Source organism: Choristoneura fumiferana, chromosome 2, assembly GCF_025370935.1.
Source record: "Choristoneura fumiferana chromosome 2, NRCan_CFum_1, whole genome shotgun sequence".
NCBI lineage: Eukaryota > Metazoa > Arthropoda > Insecta > Lepidoptera > Tortricidae > Choristoneura > Choristoneura fumiferana.
In genome coordinates this window covers 16012739-16033470 of record NC_133473.1, presented here as the reverse complement: position 1 = coordinate 16033470, position 20732 = coordinate 16012739, and the positions used below count along the sequence as shown (strand labels likewise).

Sequence of the window (20732 nt, the reverse complement as noted above, 5' to 3'; positions counted from 1 at the left end):
CATTTGTTTAGCAGTACCTTCGGCTCGAATATTTAAGAATAAAAAAATGTAAAGCATAGAAATAACGAAAAATAATATAGAACTAGGTCAAGTGCTGTTAATATAGTACTTACTTAATGCTAATTAATAACTAATGAGTCAATAAACAATTATTAAAGAAAACAAATTACTTCAACTAAATTTCAAATTCAATTCCGCATATAGGTACATGGGGACATCGAACAGGTGATCAGGTGATATGAATTAATGAAGCATTAAAGATAAGTGGGATCCTAAAAACATGCAATGATCAAATTATTTCCTCGATACAACAAAACAAATAATTGACAATGACTGACTTGAATTTCCACTATAGCAAAGGAGTCATATAAGAATAAAACAGTCTAAATAGGATCCAAAGAGGTAATGATTCTAAAAATAGGGTAACCATGATTTACTGAATCGGTGATTTAATTAAGGGGAAAATTAACAACAAAGGAAATAGCTTTTGTTTCTTGTAACTAACATTGCTTGGAAATGGCCAACAATTACAGTCCGGAAAACCTACAATATTACCCTCAAGATTATCTCATAGAGCTTTCCTAGCAAGTATTTATAACAAGGAAGGCATAATCTAAATTTTTATTTTCAAACGATACGTGAACTTGCCTTCGAAATCCAAAAGCTTAATGGTTACTTGACCTGAAATGTATATTTCAGAACTAAATTATTGTTATTATTATTTTAAAATTTATGACGGTGGAAGCATTCTACACTTCCACTGAACGTAGATATAGTTAGTGTTTAGTATTTTAACTAAGGGACCCCATACATCCCTGTATTTCTTTTATTATTATTTTTTGTATTTTTTTTTCTTTAATTGTATAATATAGTTTTTAAGTATTTTATTTGTAATTATATTTTTATGAAAAAATGACTTTCTGCCAAGTTTCTTGCGGCGCATTCTTCTTGGCAATGATGGTCTTTCCGAAAGCGCTGGTAGTTTAAAAAAAGATGACGTGTAAAAGTCCCCATTGCGGCCTATTTACTGAATAAATCATTTGAATTTGAATTTTGAATTTGATATTTGTGTCTATATTTTCATTTATGTAAAATATTCCAAACAACGTCTAGACTCAAATATGCACATAAACTATCCAAATTAAAACAACTAATTCATGCGCCCACCCGCATGACAACGCAATTTTCATAATTTTGCTAAAATATACCTGCGACAAGATTATTATGCACGTAGTGCAGGTGAGCTGAAAACTTTATACTGCCTGCCATGGCAGAATAACTTGAATGCATTTTAATAAGTTTTAGTTGAACGCTTTCGTTCTTTTTGAAAATTTCTGTAACGTAACACCCAAATCCAATTAAATTAAGTAGTTTTTAATCTATGTTTAAGGAGCACTATCTGTCATCTTCCGTGTGAATGTTATATTTAGTTTATTTATAATATTGCTGTCTATTTAGATTTGTTGTGTATGTGTATTGAACCTACCTCTGTGTGGTCAGCTTTTGTGTATTTTTTGATATTGCTCTAATATGCTGTAAAGGTTGCCTGGAAGAGATCGCTCTGAACCGAAAAGGCCGCCTATTGCTTATCCAGGAAAATCTCTAAATACCTATGTTTTATGTACTGCTTACTACGTTTAGGTGTTCCATAAAGAGTCATTGTTGTATTGGATATGCAAAAAAACTTGCGGGTACGGGTGATAAGAGCCCACCGTGCCGTTCTCAGCTCTCAGTTCAGTCGCCTTTTATGACACCCACGGGAAGAGATCAGTCTCCTCCCGTGGATTATTCACGAAATAATCTTAAACGTAACAGCGGACCTAATCCTCAATTTTTGTCGTTTTGTCCTTACATCAATGTTTACGAGTATAGTCAGGAATGCATTGCTGTTCTCATTTTCAATAAAACAGTCAATTAAACCGTTTCATATTGCAGGCAATCGTTTCTTTTTTGTGGTTTTTATTTTATTTTACGTATGGAGATTCTCATTATTAATCGTATGTATCTCTACATGATTATAAATTTAAACCGCTTTATACTGAACGTTACTTTCTTTTAATCTTTATCCAGCCAGTATTTTAATGTAATAAAGAGGTATAATAAGTACGTAATAAAAAGTTTAAACCACAAATCCATCCACGTCAAAATTTAATTAGTATTACAAGGTATCAAGATTATCATGCCTCCAGATATTGAAATGTTGAGTTGTTATTTTAATAGTGATTCATCTTAATTTGTCATAAGTTGTGTAACATTTTATTTGAGGCTTATTTTTTAATTATTTCAAAGATAATTAACTAAAACACTATCGGTTGGTTTTGAAACCAGTTTGGCACGAGTGGAGCGGGTCTGCGCGAGAGTACCGGTTTTAGTGATGCATCGCTTCTTCCTCTTGTGGTTTTATAAGGACTAGGACACACTATTATTTTTGCACAAATGTATACTGACTCCAAAAATCTACATGTCTCAGCTGGCATCCTTTTTAAGATATTCTATAATTTGCTTAACATTAAGAATCAGTGTAATAATTTTCTTATTCATGTATGACTTAATCTTACTTTTAAAATTTCGTAAATGAATATTTTCAATTCAAAGCTAATCACTACGAAAACCTACTTTTTAAGTAATTTATTACTAGTTAATTATTTTCAAAATACGCATCAATAGGCACTATTTTAATGCCAGTGACTAATAAAAATCTAATTATCTATACGGACGAGCAAAACTTACGAGTCAATAAAATTCGATTCGAAAACACAGTCCATAAAACAATCAATCCGCTAGTTTCTTTCGTCAGTAGGATTTAAAAAAAAATCAAAACTTTGTTTACGTTTTCCTACAAACATTTACAAACAATTTTTTCAAAGGCAAAGTCATTTTATGCAAAGTAGTGTGCGCGTTTAACCCTCCAGTGTGCACTGAGCTTGCCTGCCACGGCGAGGCAGGGTCGTTCCCTCCCGCTCTCACTTCGACCTCCGACCCCCAATATACCTACCTACACCCATTTGACTTACACAACCATTATGCTATTCTATTATGTCACTCACATAATACCTGTCCGGAAGTCTCATGTAAATTGACTATTAATATTATTGTTTCGTTCGCAAACTATTATGTTTCGAAAATTAAGTTGTCACATCCATGAGAGCTAACATTTGGTTACGATAATTATATAAGAATTTATCAATGAAATCGATATAATATCCATGCCAGTGTGTTTGAGGGATATTAAAATGTAGTCAGAGATAATATCCTGCTTCGCAATAATGATGTGTTAGACTAGGCATAAGACTTTTCATCGAAAATTACTCTTGACAGTTTGGAAACTGTGCTAATAATGCTTTAAGGCGGTTTGTTTTGCTGCAACCACTAGGTAACGAACCAGTCCGCTAATCAAACATTTTGTGGCTAATAAATCTAATAATATATTAGTAGTATTTACTAGCCCTTAAAATTAAATTATACAGCACAATTGGTGACTAGCATTAGGTATAAAGGTTATTTCGAAATTATAGAAATATAGCGCAGTTGCGTAAATTGTTCTTTGGTTAGTATTTAGATGGTGTACATTTTCATTGGTACTTAAATTTCTTAAAATTAGCATAATATACTAATTATAATATGATATACTAATTGTTTTTTGTGAATACTTTAGCATAAAATTTATTTAAAAAAGGTTTATAACGGCAGAGAAAAGGGCAATTTAAATCACGGGTCTGTATTCAACTGAATGACGCTAAGATTTCATTTTCTTGTAATAAACACATCCTAGTTTAACAGCAGCGAATATGCTGAATAATGTTAATCTACTAAGTACTTACATCATTCAAATTACAGGCAAATATTTTCCATAAAATGATAAAAATGAACACACTCGGTGTTTATACAGTTTACCGCACTTATGTCATCCAATTTAGTATATATCCGTGGGATCAACTATAAAAATAGATTATGAAGACGATGTTGCTGTCAAACATATGTGAGGTATTCGTGAATAGCCAATTTAAATTTTTTAGCCACGAAGAAATATTTTGTTTTCCTGACGTACTGACAATTTTTCTGCGGTTTTTTATTGGAAAACAAAGCTGCAGTATTCAGATGAGCCTGCGAAGAATCCCTGATTCTAGGGATAACAAATACAGAAAAGCAAATTCGATTTCGTCTTTAAAATTCCGTGTAATTATTAAGAACAATGATAAAGTTTGGAACGAACGATTTTAATTAAAAGTTTCATCTGTTTTTGTTCCAGAAGGACAGAGCTCTACCTGCCTGTTTGGTAAGTAAATAATTATTCCCGCAATAATTTTCAGTGTTAAATAACAATTCGAGTTTCGGAATGACTTTGTTATTTTCGGCTTAATGAAGTTTTCGTTAAATACCGTTGAATGTTTCGTATACGCTTGAAATTCGTTAAAATGGAGATTGGTCCTTGGTAAATGGTACTGTGATTTTAGATTTAAAGACAGCATTGCCAATTTTAATTGTTTTATTGTTTAAGTTAATTCAATTTTAATATTTAACAATTTTAATAATTTTCAATTCAATATGTATGGCCAATATCTGCAAGACCATAATCCTAACATTACTAGCTCAAACATTTGCTGTCATTGGCTCAATAAGACGTATTTTTTTTTAAGTTTTTATCTACCTAATACCTTTAAACGTGCAATTCTTCTATATAATAAGAATATCGGAAACGGCTCCAACAATTTCGATGAAATTTGGTATGTACCTAGGGGTTTTCGGGGTATGTTGGTCTTATCTCTGGGAAAACGCTTATTAATGAGTTTTAGCCTGAGCAAAGCTCGGCCACCCGGGTACTTTATTTTATTTTATGTACTTCAAGGTATTCTAGGTATTGAAAGGCGTGACTACAACGTGGATCAAAAATTTCGAAAAAGAACAGGGGCGTTCAATCCCCTGTAATATTACTCTGTAGACTTAGGGGCTGTTTCACCATCCATTGATTAGTGTTAACTGGCGGTTAGGTGTGATGCCGTCTTTATTTGTTTTGTTCGAATAGATGGAGACGGCATCACATTTATCCGTCGGTTAACGCTAATCAATGTATGGTGAAACAGCCCCTTAGACTAGTGCGAAATTACATTTGAAAGTTACCACGAGTTTTCTGGTGAAGGAAAACATCGTGAAGAAATCTGTACAAACCTTCGAAGCAATTCAATTGTGTGTGAAGTTTTTAATCCGCATTGGGCCCGCGTGGGAACTATGGCCCAAGCCCTCTCATTCTGAGAGGAGGCCTGTGCCCAACAGTGGGACGTATATAGGCTGGGATGATAAATGAGACTGTGCACTTTGCATATAAAATTTTGGGTGTTGCATATTAAATACACTGTTGCTGTGTCAAAGCTCTATTCTGCTCATGCATGAGTGCTTAAAAACCTAGGATCCGAATATGAACTATGAAAATTAATCTGAAATATTTTTACATTCGAAAATACAAACATTAAGTATTATAATTAATTAACATAAAGCAGTTTAACCATCGAATTAAGTGCTATTCCCAATTCCGATTAATATAATTTTAAACATCAGAAAACACCACATAAAATAAGCTTTTATGTCTATTTTGGCTTTGCTTTCAAATACCTGAATGAAATCTGTAAATCATCACTATCTTTTATTCTACAGATACTCTACTGCTAGAAATAGGTCTCCTCCAAGGATCACCTTGACGCTACTCTAGTAAGCTGTAAATACGAGTTAACATTTATAAGCCGGTGTTCGTGAGGCGATTTTGGTGTAAATAATTGGTTCTGGTGATTTTCTTTTCATAACTAGGCTATCTGTATGTTTTGTTAAGCACGGTTAAGAGACTCATTTTTAAGATCCACTTCTTACCTTTAAAAAAAGGTGCATATCTATAACCTGTCGTCACAGGCAGCATTGAATTTTTAATTAAAGATTTCACCACATAAATTTGGTACAGTCAAATTCATGTTTATACAATACTTGCTGGTGCCCGCGGCTTCGCCCCCGGTGTTGTTTTTTTTTTAGTTTTCTAAATCTTCTTTTACAAGAACCAAGAAGACAATAGAAAACTCAACAAAAAAAGAATTAGCGAAATCGGTCCAGCCGTTCACGCGTATTATACGTATCATCAAGTCTTAATATTGAAGAACAAAGTCGGTAGGTACACCAATTTGGCACGCAGTGACTACAAACTGAATCTTATTGAAACTGAATACAAATCAATCCAATATGCTCAAAACAATTGACTTGATTAGGTTTTACTGGCGCAGTCGGTAGGACGGGCCATTAGGCGTGGGAGCCAAAGGTAGCCCAGTTAGATTAACTCGCATGTCTTATTAAATTGGGCCCCGGGTACATCGGAAACTATCGACCCTCGGGTGCCGGCGGGCGTCGGAAATCAAACTAATCGATTTTCATTTCGCCGACAGGAAATTAAATCCTTTGAGAGTCGTTCTCGATAACGGATTTCAGCTAAGCACGACACGTGTTCTGCCGCTCAACCATTGGCTATATAAGGCGGGGTTTTAGGAGTCCGTTTGGCACTCGAGTCCCGGCGTTGAAGTATTACTCGTGATAATGATTGAGTCAAGTTCATTCGTCGTTGGAAGTATTTGTAGAGTAATATGGGAACGCTATCGCATTATATCTAACATTCTTTATTCTTCTACTGCTTTTATAAAAAAAACATAAACATTAACAATGTCCGCTTCATAATTACAGTACGCGATAGTACAAATGTATAACAAAACTATTTATCGTCCTCTTAATCGTCATTTTAACAAAAATGCACGTTAACTTTTATTAATCGTATGCAAACGTATTCATTTTAACGTTGCTTGGATATTGCATGGGTAGGCATCCATGAGAAAATAAAACCATAGCGGTATTAGATTAACTCTTTTTATAAATTTCCCCGATCCGCGCCGCTACAGCGCAAATGCTCGCAATAAATTTCCCATAAACTCGTTATTAGGCATGATTACACCACGCTATGCACAAAAATACCAATACAATATCAATTTCATAGCCACCTGTGCCCAATGCGGGTGCGATCATTTAAGCACTCCAGAAACGTTTTAGTACTACAATGCCAGTGTGGCATTTGGTATAACTACGAAAGAAACGGTATCGTTTCAATTCAAGTACCCGCTGGCATTCGACTTGTGATACGATATTTAAAAATTGCGAAAGGGTCGTGGATTGAACCAATCATTTACCAGAAAGTCGGTCTTGACCAATTTTAATAATACCCATTGAACCGTTGCGCTTTTATTAAATTTCTCGCCGGGCCCACCTAACGCCCCGATCCGAAGCTTTATATGAAATTGAGTTTCTATTTATCCCTTTAATTTAATATTTTCGTTGATGTCGCATTATTTTAAGGATACAAACTCTTTAAAATAAGTAAACAAACACAATTGTTTTTATGTACAATAAAGAGTTTTACAATATAATACAATACAATTGACAAACATTACGTAACGTAAAGACTTAAGAGAAAACATTAAAGACAAAAAAAAACTATTCAAACTCAAACACAACATTTACTGTAATAAAACAACACACTACATCATAACAAAGATACAGTAAAAATATGAATATGATTATTATAGGATAGGATTCAATGGCTGGAGCAGGCATGTGCACTTTATTCCAACTTTATTCCAATGCAAGCAATAAGTATTATAGCAATACTTACCTAACGTAAAACAGTGGATACAGATTTCTCCAGCTGACTCACACATTACGGCCTATATACGTCCCACTGCTCAATCACGCCTCTGAATTTCGAAAAACTCAGAGGCCGACTCTTTCTCCTATACGACTGAACAAGACAAATTACTTTACTCATACATCTCGAAGCGCTATGCAACATGATTTTTATTTCTATATTGAAAGTATTCGCAATAATGTATTACAGTTCACGACAGTAGCTATAACAAAGGCTTGCTTTAAATAAGGATAAATACGAGTATATCGTTCCTTTTATGTTTTGAAGTTGACGAGTTACAGATAAATTCCTGTCAAGGATGTTACGTTGGAACCGTTTTATATGAAACCGGTAGTATGAGGCCTTTGAAGAAAAAGCCTTTAAATTAAATACTTAATATAATATTATTTAAGAAAATATTTTCTGTGGCTTTGAAAGGCCGACAGAGATGAGCTTCCGACATGGGTCTTAACTAAGCCAAGTTAAGAGAATTAGCTGTGGTTTAATTTTTCTTGAAACCTTTCGTTTTACTTTCAAACGATCTACTCCATATTTCTGTAAAATATATTTCCAAAGTATTATATCACAAATAAAATACAACTATAAACATATGGCAATTTTTCTAACATTCGCGAATTCGTGAAAACCACCTGAAACCGTGGTGGTGGCCGGGTTTTTTTTTTTTAAATACGCTGCAAGCCAGTACAGTACATACTATACTCTGAATTAACTTATCTATATTTTAAAACTTTTCTTATTAATGTTTTCTTAACGAATCTGTGAAGTACCTACCCCGCTTACCCTCGACCTCCATTAGTGGCGAATTTCTAAATAATTGGGCATGGCGGTAAAGTCGTGTTTACTATCCCGCTAAGTGCGTCCCGTCAGCATTAATGTTGTTTATAAAAGTAATCTGATACGTGTATGGGGAGGCTATGTATGTGGATGACATGTTTCCAACACTTCGATTTGTCCGCGGACGGAGGCGCTATCCCGTGGGAAATTAAGAAACGAGATACCACTGACCACGTCTCGATGTTGACTCGTACAGTGCGTGTTCACGTCACAATGTATTTCTAATAACGGTTGGATTTTTATTTCACGTCCGGCCCAGGGGTTACGAAAAATGTCAAATTTAAAAAGATACGCATGAGAATTGGAAATGTGACGGCCGCACGTGGGGCTTGAAATATCTAAATCCTAACAAAAATGTTTGGGTGCGAAACTTAGAATCAACGGGTGCTATAAGCGTGTAGTAGTCGTGAAGAAAGAGTTTGTTTTTTACTTCAGTTTTTCAACGTTTTTTAGGGTAAAACTGTGAAATTTGGTTAGTGTCAGCGAAATTGTTGTTTTGGGATACTTAAGTGGAACGAAGACAAAAGGAATTTTCTTTCAACTTCGTTTATACTCTGCTAAAAAGCTAAAAATCCTCTCCACCATTTTCAGAGCTAAAGCCATCTTTGCATCACGTCATTATGGCGTACCTTCCTATTCGCAATGGTTCAGCTTTTATGGTTGCGCTTACTTTTTGAATGCACTCAGTATCGAAGTTGGTGGCTTAAACAAGAGCTTTTTGTTCCCTCCATAATGTTATGTGCTTTTACTAGTATACTCGTAGCGCGGTCAGTGCACAGAAATCATGTTTTTATATTTGAAGCTTCGATGGCATTTTACAAACTGCTTTTGTAAGGTTTCGTACCTCATTTGGATAAAACGGAACTCTTACAGGATAATTTTATTGTTCTTCTGTCGGTCTGTCCATCCGTTAAGACGTTTTTCTCAAAATCGCATGGAGGTATCGATCGGAAATGAATATCACATACTCAGGCCTGCTGTCCCTTGAAATAGTAAACAAATTAAACGTCTGAATCAACGCAATCAAAAGATAAATTCATTAAAACCGGCCAAGTGCGAGTCGGACTCGCGCACGAAGGGTTCCGTGCCATCTATACAGCATTCATTAGACATTAGCAAAAAAAGGCAAAAAAACACGTTTTTGTATGGGAGCCTCCTTTAAATAATATTTTTTTTGTTAAAGTGGCCTCAGTTATACATAATCTGTGAAAATTTCAATTGTCTAACTATCAAGGTTCATGGAATACAGCCTGGAGACAGACGGACAGACGGACGGACAGTGAAATCTTAGTAATAGGGTTTCCGTTTTTACCCTTTGGGTACGGAGCCCTAAAAAAAATTTTTACATGCGAATCAAAATCTATAAGGTAGGTAGGTACTTGAAGTTGTACTAGAAACTTGAAATTTTGTGGCAGCTCTTATAGTAAGACCAATATAAAAAGTCTGAAGACCACTTAAAATGACCCCAGTTTTGCTAACACTGAATCATAGATGCCTACAAATGGGTACGGAACTGATTCGCACTTGTCTGTTTTTTTTTTTGCCTGTACCTATAGCTCAATTCTGCTTGAAAAACTGCCAAAAATCATGCTGTTGTTACTATGTTGGTGTTGGTTAATATTAACTTTTTTCTTACCAAAAATGTAACCAACGCAACAGGTACGTATTTTAAATATTAAAATACACTAAAACTAGAAACAGCATGTTAAAAATGTCCTAAAACAGATGATCACCAAACGTATTAAATCAATATTAAATCCTAATTTTAATCTTCATGTGACTAATAAAGTCACCCCTTACATAACCCACTCTCTAACGCCGACCGGCTTTTCTGTAGCTAAATCACCATTTTATTGTGATAATATTTCAATCTACATTGAGACGATGAATTTTAGCTGTCACATCCACATATATATTACAAGCGGAAATCTGCTCGACTATACCGGGTGTGGCCTGTAATAAGTATGAGCAAATAATTAAAACATAGATCAAACTTCTCAAACTGAACAAGATTAGTTCAGCGACTTTTAAAAGTAATTTAATTTTTTAATTTTTATTACACTTTTAAGTTTATTCGAAGAAGCAATGTAAAGCGAACTGATTGACGTCAGTTGGGTTCTAGGATGGCATACATTGATAGCAGTATTTAATTTGTATGAAAAAAGGAAAATTCAAAGACTCCATTATTTTTAAAAGTCGCTGAACTAAATCTTGTTTAGTTTGACGAGGACGATCTGTTTTAATTTTTTGCTCGTATTACAGGCCACGCCCGGTATAAGTTACGGTACCTAACTTATTTATGTACCATCAGCCAAATAAGTGGTCTATCAATTATTAAAAAAGTTCCTATCAAATGAATATGTCACTATAAAGTCGAACTTTCAAGTTGACAGATACGTCTATTGGCATTTATTGTTTTATGACATGCAAAATTATCAACTTTAGGGTGGTAGACCACATATTTGGCTGATGGTACAATCAATAAAGGAATACTTTGGCAGCCACTGGTAGGTAAATTCAATTAAATTACTTGACTTTAATTTTGCTGTGTAGTTTGCAAATAAAACCAATCTTCAAGACGGCCATCATGACATACATAATATAACGTTTATAAGAAATCAAAGCACGTTGTCCTGGAATCTTGGGCTTAATTAAAAGTGAATTACTTGAGAGCCATCATCCATACAGACCACATCAGGTCAAATTCGTCAAATGCATCACAAAATGAGTAGACAAATTATAGAAAAAAACTGACTCGTGTAATAGTCAATTAACCACTTATGCGCAAATCAAGCTCTCAGTCATGCAGTTTGACTTATAAGTAGTGTAACATTGACAGGTTACTACTTGCGCCTTGAGTCTTGATGTTCGTAGTTTTCTTCGCAGTTCATCCTACGATGCTTCCCTTGACACGGAAAGCCGGTTGTTAACACTTGTTCTTAGTTAACGTCAAGTACAAAACAAGCCTAAGTAGCTTGTTTCTGTCTATTTGGACAGGATTTCTTAGCCACTTTATCTTATGGGTTACGACCATTTGTTGCACCATTCCACCCCTTAAATTTTGTTAGCTTGCATAGTAATAAAATTAAACTTGTTCACTTAAAGCGTTAAGATTTTGATGCGCCTTAGACATATTTGCTGCGGGATGTAGACCATAATTACCTTTAATGTGCTCCCGATATTTCAACGCATTACAAGCAGAGGATGACATCCCGGGTGTGCCCGTGATCATGGTGCTATATGGATTCTTTTTATTGACCAGCTAGGCTAGTAGCTCCGTCGAAATATTGAAAGCTTATTACAAGATATCACGTCTACATCCTATTGCAAATGTATATATATACTGAGCGGCAAAAAATCTGGCCCTCAAATGAGTTATAGGTAATTATGTAGTGGGCCAAATTTTGTGCCGCTAAGTATATCTAATGCCGATCTTGAGTTGTAAGGTAAACCTACCGATGATCGAGTAACAAAATCAGCGGTCTTGGTTAAATGTGGACGTGTAAATTAAAACATTTTCATCACACTGAGCCTAAGAAAGACTGCAGCCAGTATGCTGATGGATATACGTTGCTCTGCGTATCAAAAACACACAGCCGCTGTGATGTGTGGTTTTCAATACAATAAGCGATAAAAAAATAACGAGAACTGGAACCGGCTACAAAAACCGTGAAAATAATTTTCTACTGGTTTGAAGTCGGTGCCTCAGCACGAGCCAGCAGAAGTGGAAGTATAGTCGTCTACCGCACTTACATATATATTGGGCTTCAATCAATCCTGCTGGCTTGCGCTGAGGCACTGACTTCAAACCAGTAGAAAGTTATTTTAACGGTTTTTGTAGTCTGTTCCTTATTTGCAAAAAAAAAAGTTTTTTGTGATTTCTTGCCAAAGTGCATCTGACAACGATTCCATTAAGCCCCAACACGGCATACTCGTAGTTATATTATTTTATAACAGGGTACTGGTACCCACGGTCTTCTTCATCAGGCCCAGTTCACCAAATGATACTTTCTGAATATAAATACATAACTTGATGTTAAAAATGCCAAAATCGCTATAGGTGTTTTTTATAAAATTTGAGGTTTGCCCTCGATTTCTATAAGATCCCATCATCAGATCCTGACTTGGTGACAATGGGACCACCTCGGAAGTATGTCCTTTAGAACGAAAAAAGAGTTTTGAAATTCGGCTCACAATTGGCGGAGTTATCGCATAACAAACATACAAAAAAAAACATAAGAAATAAGAAACGTTTATTGTTTAAAACCATAGTTTTTGAAGTCGGTTGAAAACATTAAAATAATATACGTAAGAATCAGTGGCTTGAAATCCTTTGCTAATAATCTCTCCCGCCTTCATGTAAGGGCAGGGAGACACCTGACACTTACACGTAAACTGACGCACTAACGGATCTCCATACCGGACTAAGAATATTTATTCAATAAACAATAGAACAAAATAAACTTATGCACATTTGTACAACACAGTTACAATGCCACCTGATGAATACGCCATTAGTTTCGCAAATTATTTACGGTATGACATCTTACAAATTGCATGCACTTAGCACAACATTATTTTGGTCATATTTCATAATCCTCTAACGCAAAGTGGAAAGAACTGTATAGAGTCCGTTTAAAGACTTAAGTTTTACTAAAAACTGCAATATGTCAAAATACTGAAAGTGACAGCGGAGAGATAATGATGTCACTTATTTCACAAGTATTTTTAAAGATTTGGCTAAGGTACTTAAAGCCAATAAAACAAAACAAAGGTATCGTGGAAATAACATTATAATAATACCTTTCAGCACTTACGTATTTCAGCTTATACCTTGTATACAATAATTATACCTAGTGCCACTCACGAAGACGCGTGATTTTGTCAAAAATGACATTGCTGCATTGGAACCACGGCACGCGTCATCGTGAATGACTCTACCTATATTATGATTAAGCGGTTACTAAACGAACATCAATAAAAACTAATACGATAAAATTATTTTTTACACAGATACATAATCACTTACACAAAGCATCCGCTAAACAAAAACAAAAGAATCCCAGCTGATAATGATATGATCACGTCTCGTCTCATCAATCATAATTTAAAAGAAAGCCAAGAAGCGAAATGATCAAAGCAAACAACGACACAGAGATACGAGAAATGGAATTCATATGACGAATTTAGTAAAACCGTGTCTAAAACAAGGTGACAACACATCAAAAGAGCGTTAGGACACTTTCACTCCGCGCATGCGTTAGTTAAAAGGAAAAGTGTCACATACTTACGAAACCTGCTTGTCTCGTATCATTAGAAAAAACAAATTATGCGTGAACATGACAAAAAATACGCAAACATGCTCCGTATTGTATAACGTGATGGGAATACTTTTACAAAGAACGAAGAAGTTTTTGCTATATTTTTCCCAGTGGTTGGGGAGTTTTTGAGTAGGCTGGCAAGAGGCAACTTTTTCATTATCAGAAGTGATCGCGAGTACAGTGGGCCCACTGGATATTTATGAGCTTGCTGTGCTATATTTTTTAATATCATTTTGTACTGCCTGATATTACGAGCTTATTATTTCAATAATACGAGTATTATAGGCAAGTGTGCTATGAGGAATATATAAATAGTAAAAAATATATGCCTAGGTAAAACTGCCTCCACGGCGCTTCCTTCGTTGTGTAATAATTGATATCTAAAATTAAGGAATGAGATGTAGGTAATTACTTGGAATTAAAATCTTCGTGAAAAGTAGACGTTGCGTCAATATTAGGATATATCTTTCCATCGATCAATAACATAGTTTTAATAACATTAAATATCAAAAATAAATAATATATGTGTGGCAATAACAAGCTGTGACGTTGCTGAAGGACTAGAATTAAGTGTTTCATTAGTTGTTCTGTTTTGAATTATTGGTTAATGGTACCATTTGAGCTCAATTAACCGAAAGCCTCAGGATGAGTCAAGTTAAAGAAATTACCTAGAAACAAAAGAGCAGGCTTCATCAATAAGCTCACTATTGTTTCCAACGCAACAATGTCAGGTTGGCTGCACAAACTATACAAAGTTTTAACACATAAAACAAATAATTTGTAAAGTTCGTATTGCGAAGATACAGTAACAATCCGAAGCCCTTGGTGTTTCCTGCGTTGCATAAACTAATTAAGATTCTAGCAGAATAGTGGGTCAATGTCCATGCGACGCGGTTTGCTGAATAGAAGTATTTGTATGTTGAGTTAATGCTAATGCAGATAAATGTTAGGTACTTATGTGTCAAGACGACAACTTCGTTTTACACGTAGATGACACAAATTAAAACTTGTAGGTAATATTTTTTTTAACTTGTTTGAGAAAACATATAGATTAGATTAGGTACAGAAATACGTACTTATATTTAAAAAATGATAATATCAAAATTACTGCGCAACATTACGCGAGTCCTCCTCACAATTGACTGGATTTTTCTCAAAGGTACGTGTCTAAGAAAGAACTATAAAAGGACACGTATCTGAATATCGAAAATTGAGATATCGATAATTAAAATATCGATGGTCAAAATATAGAACCTACCTACTACCTACCTAACCTACTTTCGATATTTTGATCGTCGACTGTTTAACATTAGATATATTAGCTTTCGATATTCAGATACGTCCCCCTATAAAATCATTGTAGATACATCACTAATATTATTGTTCTACAGTCGCGATCGTTAATTTGGGACCCACTTAAGATCGAATATTTGTCATTTTGTATGCATTTGTATTTTTCACGAAATGGGTCCCAAATTAACGATCGTGACCGTACAAGTCCCTGGTTACGTTATTATCTTTATTATCTTCTCTCTTACAAGTACATTCTTCTATTATCACACGGTCAAAGGCAGAAATTTGTATTCGTACAGCCTTCATGTCAAAAAATGTATAGTATAAACACGTGTAAACACCAACCTTATGGTTAGTGGCCTATGCCTTTATGTGTTATACATAATTCTGACGCCTTGGTAACGTACATCATATTTCTGACCTTAACTGAACATCTACACAACACCTTAAACACCTGTACAATTCAACTTTGCTTTTTACTCCGTTTTAATTACTTAAGCAAGCGCGGGTGCAACACCATTATCATTGTCTCCAATTAAGTGATTATTCGCCAAGCCCGTAATGTAACTATACCCAGTAATTACTCAACTGACTTCACACGCTGGCATAAAAAGCAATAAACAATAAATTTGAATATAATGAAGATAATACTCTGAATTCTGACCTTCCGAATAGAAAACTCGACCTTCACGCACGCTGGGCAGTCATTAGGTATGATTATTCTGTAAATGATTACTGCACGGGCTTAGGCGCAGGAAAGGGAAGTAACGCTAGAACACCGGGCACGTTCAAGGTGTCGGATTATAGCTCTTATTACACACTTAGGAATGTAATTCACTGCAATTACAGTGCCATATTTTCATACAGATAGAGTAATTGGCACCTGCCTCAGTTTTGATACATTAGGTACAAACTATACCTGCCTAATTGATCAGGTATGTGTCAGAATTTTTAATGGACTGACAAATCTTATGCTAATACAAGCGAATATGCAATGAGCGCTGAGAAATAATTGACGTGTGCGAACGAAGCGAAACTAAGTAATTGCTTATAAAGTTTGCAGTTGTCATCCATCCTCGAGGCTCAAGAAGGCGTAATTAAATACCGAACTGGCTCAAACAGGGTGTTATAAAATAATTAAGACGTAAACCTTAAGTAACTTGACTTATATAATCAGCACAATGATAAAAATGTGGAATAATAGATCGCTAATTTCTCTCGACTCTCTCCGTTGAGATTTACTTTCATTACAAAAATGGTTATTAGGTAAAAACAACATCGTCGTTTCGCACGTAATACTTTCTAGGCCCGCGGGCTGCGGCTGTGAGCACACCACTGCATTAACTCCTCTTTATAATCGGACGTTTCGACACGGCGACAAACCGTTTCCTAAGCGGACAGGGCCAGCCTCGCGCCCCTCATATATTTTCATGCTCCCGCGATCACCTAATCCGTAAGGTAACCCATTCGCCTAAATTGAGCTATAAACTTCTCAACTGTTGCAAAATTCCACAAAACACTCAATGCCATCAAAAAGAAAATCGGTACTACACTCTGATAATTTCGTACTTCGTACGCCATTACAGTTTCGCAAAGAGGTGCTCGCGTTATGCTATGCCGCTGCGCCATTTATCATTCGTTGCCACACAAATCACCTGTTAGTTAATTGGAACGTTTCCAGTGACACAATAGATGTAACGTTACAAAAATCAGAAGTGACATTCTGTATAAATATCAATAATATATTCGCAAATTTATGGAAGCATTCAGAGACGGAGTACGGAACGACCCTTCAATTTCCTTTTCAGCCTGAATCTATTCACGGAGCGAAAGCATTTCCTTGCGCCTCCGAACTTCCAATCAGGCACTTTTGAATAAAATGTATTATTATAAAATAGGTCCTTATAATCGCAGACGAGGTGAATATTAAAACGGTATTCTTTCATTATCTAAATTTTTTGTAGCGTAATGCACGTCCTCCGATTAAATAAAAAGGGCAACGCGTGAATGAGAACGTTTAACTCAGAGTTACAAGGTAATTAAAAAATTGCGAAGTGTGATGAAGTTAAGCAGACGGCTAAGCGGGAAAACTGCATAATTAATGCTCGCCCGTGAAATGAGAAGATATTTTTATGCCTACCCTATTTTGCTAGATTTGAGGATTTTACAAAAACCAAAATTAGCGCAACCCTTTTCGTGAGTTCCGTTTTGCCCTGAAATCCTTTAATATTGTCCTGTTAATCTCAGTTTTGAATTTCAATTCAAATTTACAGGCAAGATGTCTAACATTTATTTTCCAAGTAAAAAGATTTTTAAGCTCAGATGCTCACAGAATTCAAGCTGCTCGTAAAACAAGATTTTTTGTTGTCCAATATAATATTAAATCTATAGTGAAATCGATGTATCTAAATAAACCCTTGCGAGATCCGAAGGTGAACATAGAGTTTTAAACAAGCTCTAAATTAACAAAAAAAGGTTAACTGAATTCCATAAATTAAGTCAGTATTATTTTCAACAGATTAAATTAAAACTATGGACATAAAAATATCCTAGACTTAAAATACTTACATAAATGAAAAATAATACTATTGTACCTACTTATGTTGTAACTTAAAACCTAAAACTGCTAAAAGTGGCTCCGAAGCGGTAACGTTTCGTGTGCTCTGCCTACCCCATTCGGGAATACAAGCGTGATGTTTGTGTGTATAAGTATAAATAATGTAGGCAATGCACACCGTATTATCTACCTACCACGATCACTTGACACATCGTGGTCAGCCTGTAAGTAATTCTGGTTATAATTGCGATCATCAAGATAGTCCACCCCTGAAGATTTCCGTGCTGAAAAGGAAAGAAATAAAGGCAGAGTACCTACTAAAGGAGCAAAACTGAAATTTTGACAGACGCGCAAAAATGAAGCAAGAAACACGTGCTGGTATTTTTACCGTCTTAAAACGGAGCAGAAGAATTATTACCTACACTAGAAACTCTAGACGATAAATTCCCGCTTCAACCAAACCAGACTATTTCCAACTAGGTACCTTTTCGTTGAGCGTTTAAGAAAATTACACAGTGCGATGAAAGCCGCTCGAAACCGTGTTAGCTCGAACACTGTCATTAACGTAATACGCTTTCGCTGTGCACGGGAGCCTGCATTGTTTATCAAAATTATCGTGCGATCGATGACACGTATTTGAATAACAAAAGTTACGCTCAGTGCTAATGAAATTGTTTATGCAAATACCCGGTGTTATGTGGATCTACGCGATATATCATTATAAAGTCCGGCGCGGACGCCTCGCGCGAAGACAGAACAATGGTTCCTTCCTGCATGAGCGAGAAAGTAAGGTGTTACCACGTCTTTCCGTCACCAGATAAATAATGCTATCTCATCTCCACATCAACGCTTTATATGCGCATACGTTAATAATGTCGCATTAGTTAAAGAACGCCTTTATCTCCAGCTATTTAGAAAGTAAAGACACAAATTGATACTCCTTTGTGAGACATAATGATGAAGAATGTACGGAGTCGCTCGCGTAAATAATGTTAATGTCAGTCAGTTCAGCTCGCTTATGTTACGACACCATTACGAATGCGTAAATTCACATCTTATGTCAATGCTTATATCAGCCTAATCTATACATTGATTTCGTACGACAAAAATATCACATAATCTCTTTCCATATTTACTCTTCTGTAAACTATCGTACAAACGCGAATCTACCTGCCATTTACTAACGCTTACTTACTTTTACTTTACACGACAAACCTGTACTTAAAAGCTGTCGCAATCAATTTGCATTCGGTCACGCTACAGTAACATAGCAATTACATTTTAGATATTCAAGAGCATGGGCTTGTATTTGGAGCAAACTTAAATTTTGTAAAAAAATGTTTCAAAAACCGTGCCTACGTTTCTAAACGCCTTACACAATAATATCTGTTCCGTTGCCAGAAATAAGCGAGAACTTTGCGAAACTTGTCGTGATCGCAAAACCGCAGCTTTTCCGCGTCGAGCAGTTTTATTACTTGGGCCCACTTAGCCGGCTGATATTTCAAATCTGTTGTTATTAAATTACCGTCGTACGTGACGATGGCAATCCTGATACGACCAGCATTGTGGTACATTGTAGTGCACCGCCGCAGAACTCATAACTCGGAAACTTTCTAAACAGGTTCATTTGACTTTTTTGCATTAGTATCAAGTATCGACCCGAATTCGCGAAATTGATAGGTGTGCACAAATTAATCACTTAGTCAAAAACTTCTAATTGACTTCACTTGCGTTATTACGCAAGTTGAAAGTGGAATTTACATAATAATGTCACGATCTTAAAGGTCGATTTGACAATAAAATGTTTCCTATCAGCATAAAAAAGCCAATAAAAATTTATATTTACACAAAGCAAAGATGAGCTTAAACCGTAACAGCAATTTTCTTACCTAATGTATTTATTAAAAAACATTGAAAATTGCATAAAAGCTCCGCATACCTATTTGCAGCTAACAGCAAACTACTTGCTGTCACTGACCATAAGCCAGGCATTCACTAATTTACGATCCATAATTTCAGATACCGCGGTGGCAATGCTGTTACGTTATAGATTGCTCGCTATATTTGCCTTTCATCTCTGACGATCTGAGCAAAATTAGTAATGAATGATTAAATAGTATAATTTGTCGGATGATGGGACAGTTTCAATGTAAGCTCAACTGGTATTGAACGGGGCCGTAGGCTCTCGGTCAGCTCGCCGCAAACTGGTTTCATTATCAAAAGTCAATAACTTTGATCCATACCGAGTCACGGCCAAGACTCCGATCAACAAACGTAATAAGTAAAAGCATTGTTAACTGTTGCTTGGAATTGTCATTGCGGCCATGAAAACCTGCATATTTAATGTATATTCTGGTTTACATTTAAGAATATGTCATAAAATATGACCTCTGGGTGCAGAAATTATTAATAAATACATAGAAAATTAGGGCTCGAAGATAAGTAATTTAACTATTCATTCCTAAAATTGAGGATACTATTCGACGATTGCACTTAGATAAGTAGTAGATCATAGTATGTAATTTCGAGTAGGCCGTACCCACTGTTAAAGTAACCATAAAAACGTTACGTCAAACCCGAGACAATTACTCAATTCAAGATGCGAAAACAGACGGGTGAGTAAATAATAGGCTTGGACCAAAATTATATTCTTTTTAATCAGAGCCCAACGCAGATAATCTGTATTGCGCAACAGCTTTCTCTTGCTCTTAATTTAATGTTAAACTTAGAAATAGGCAAAATAAGAAGTGTCATAAAATACAATGATATCGGCTATCGGATTGGATTAAACCAAGCGTGTGCAGGTCGTTAAAACTCTCACCGCGGCCATAGAAAGTTACAAATTGGATTTACTTGATGAAGTAACGAGTATGATTAAATAAATGTCAAAATAGATATGAACCTCAATGTGCTAGAATACAGTTGGGGCACGAGTTAAGCGGGCGTGGCTGCCTGATGAGTTGCGGTCAGTCGAAGGGATCGCAAGCCTCATAATAGATATGCT

The 20732-nt window shown here is 35.6% G+C and overlaps 1 protein-coding gene across 3 annotated transcripts in view; it reads left to right on the top strand.

The window, feature by feature from the left end:
* LOC141444921 (uncharacterized) overlaps positions 1 to 20732 on the top strand; it is a 137687-nt gene that overhangs the window by 37871 nt on the left and 79084 nt on the right. For 2 of the 3 annotated variants that reach the window (XM_074110711.1, XM_074110695.1), the window contains exon 2: positions 4250 to 4276. The gene's annotated coding sequence lies outside the window, so the exon portion shown is untranslated. The remainder of the gene's footprint in view (positions 1 to 4249; positions 4277 to 20732) is intronic. The other variant, XM_074110704.1, reaches the window with a different exon arrangement.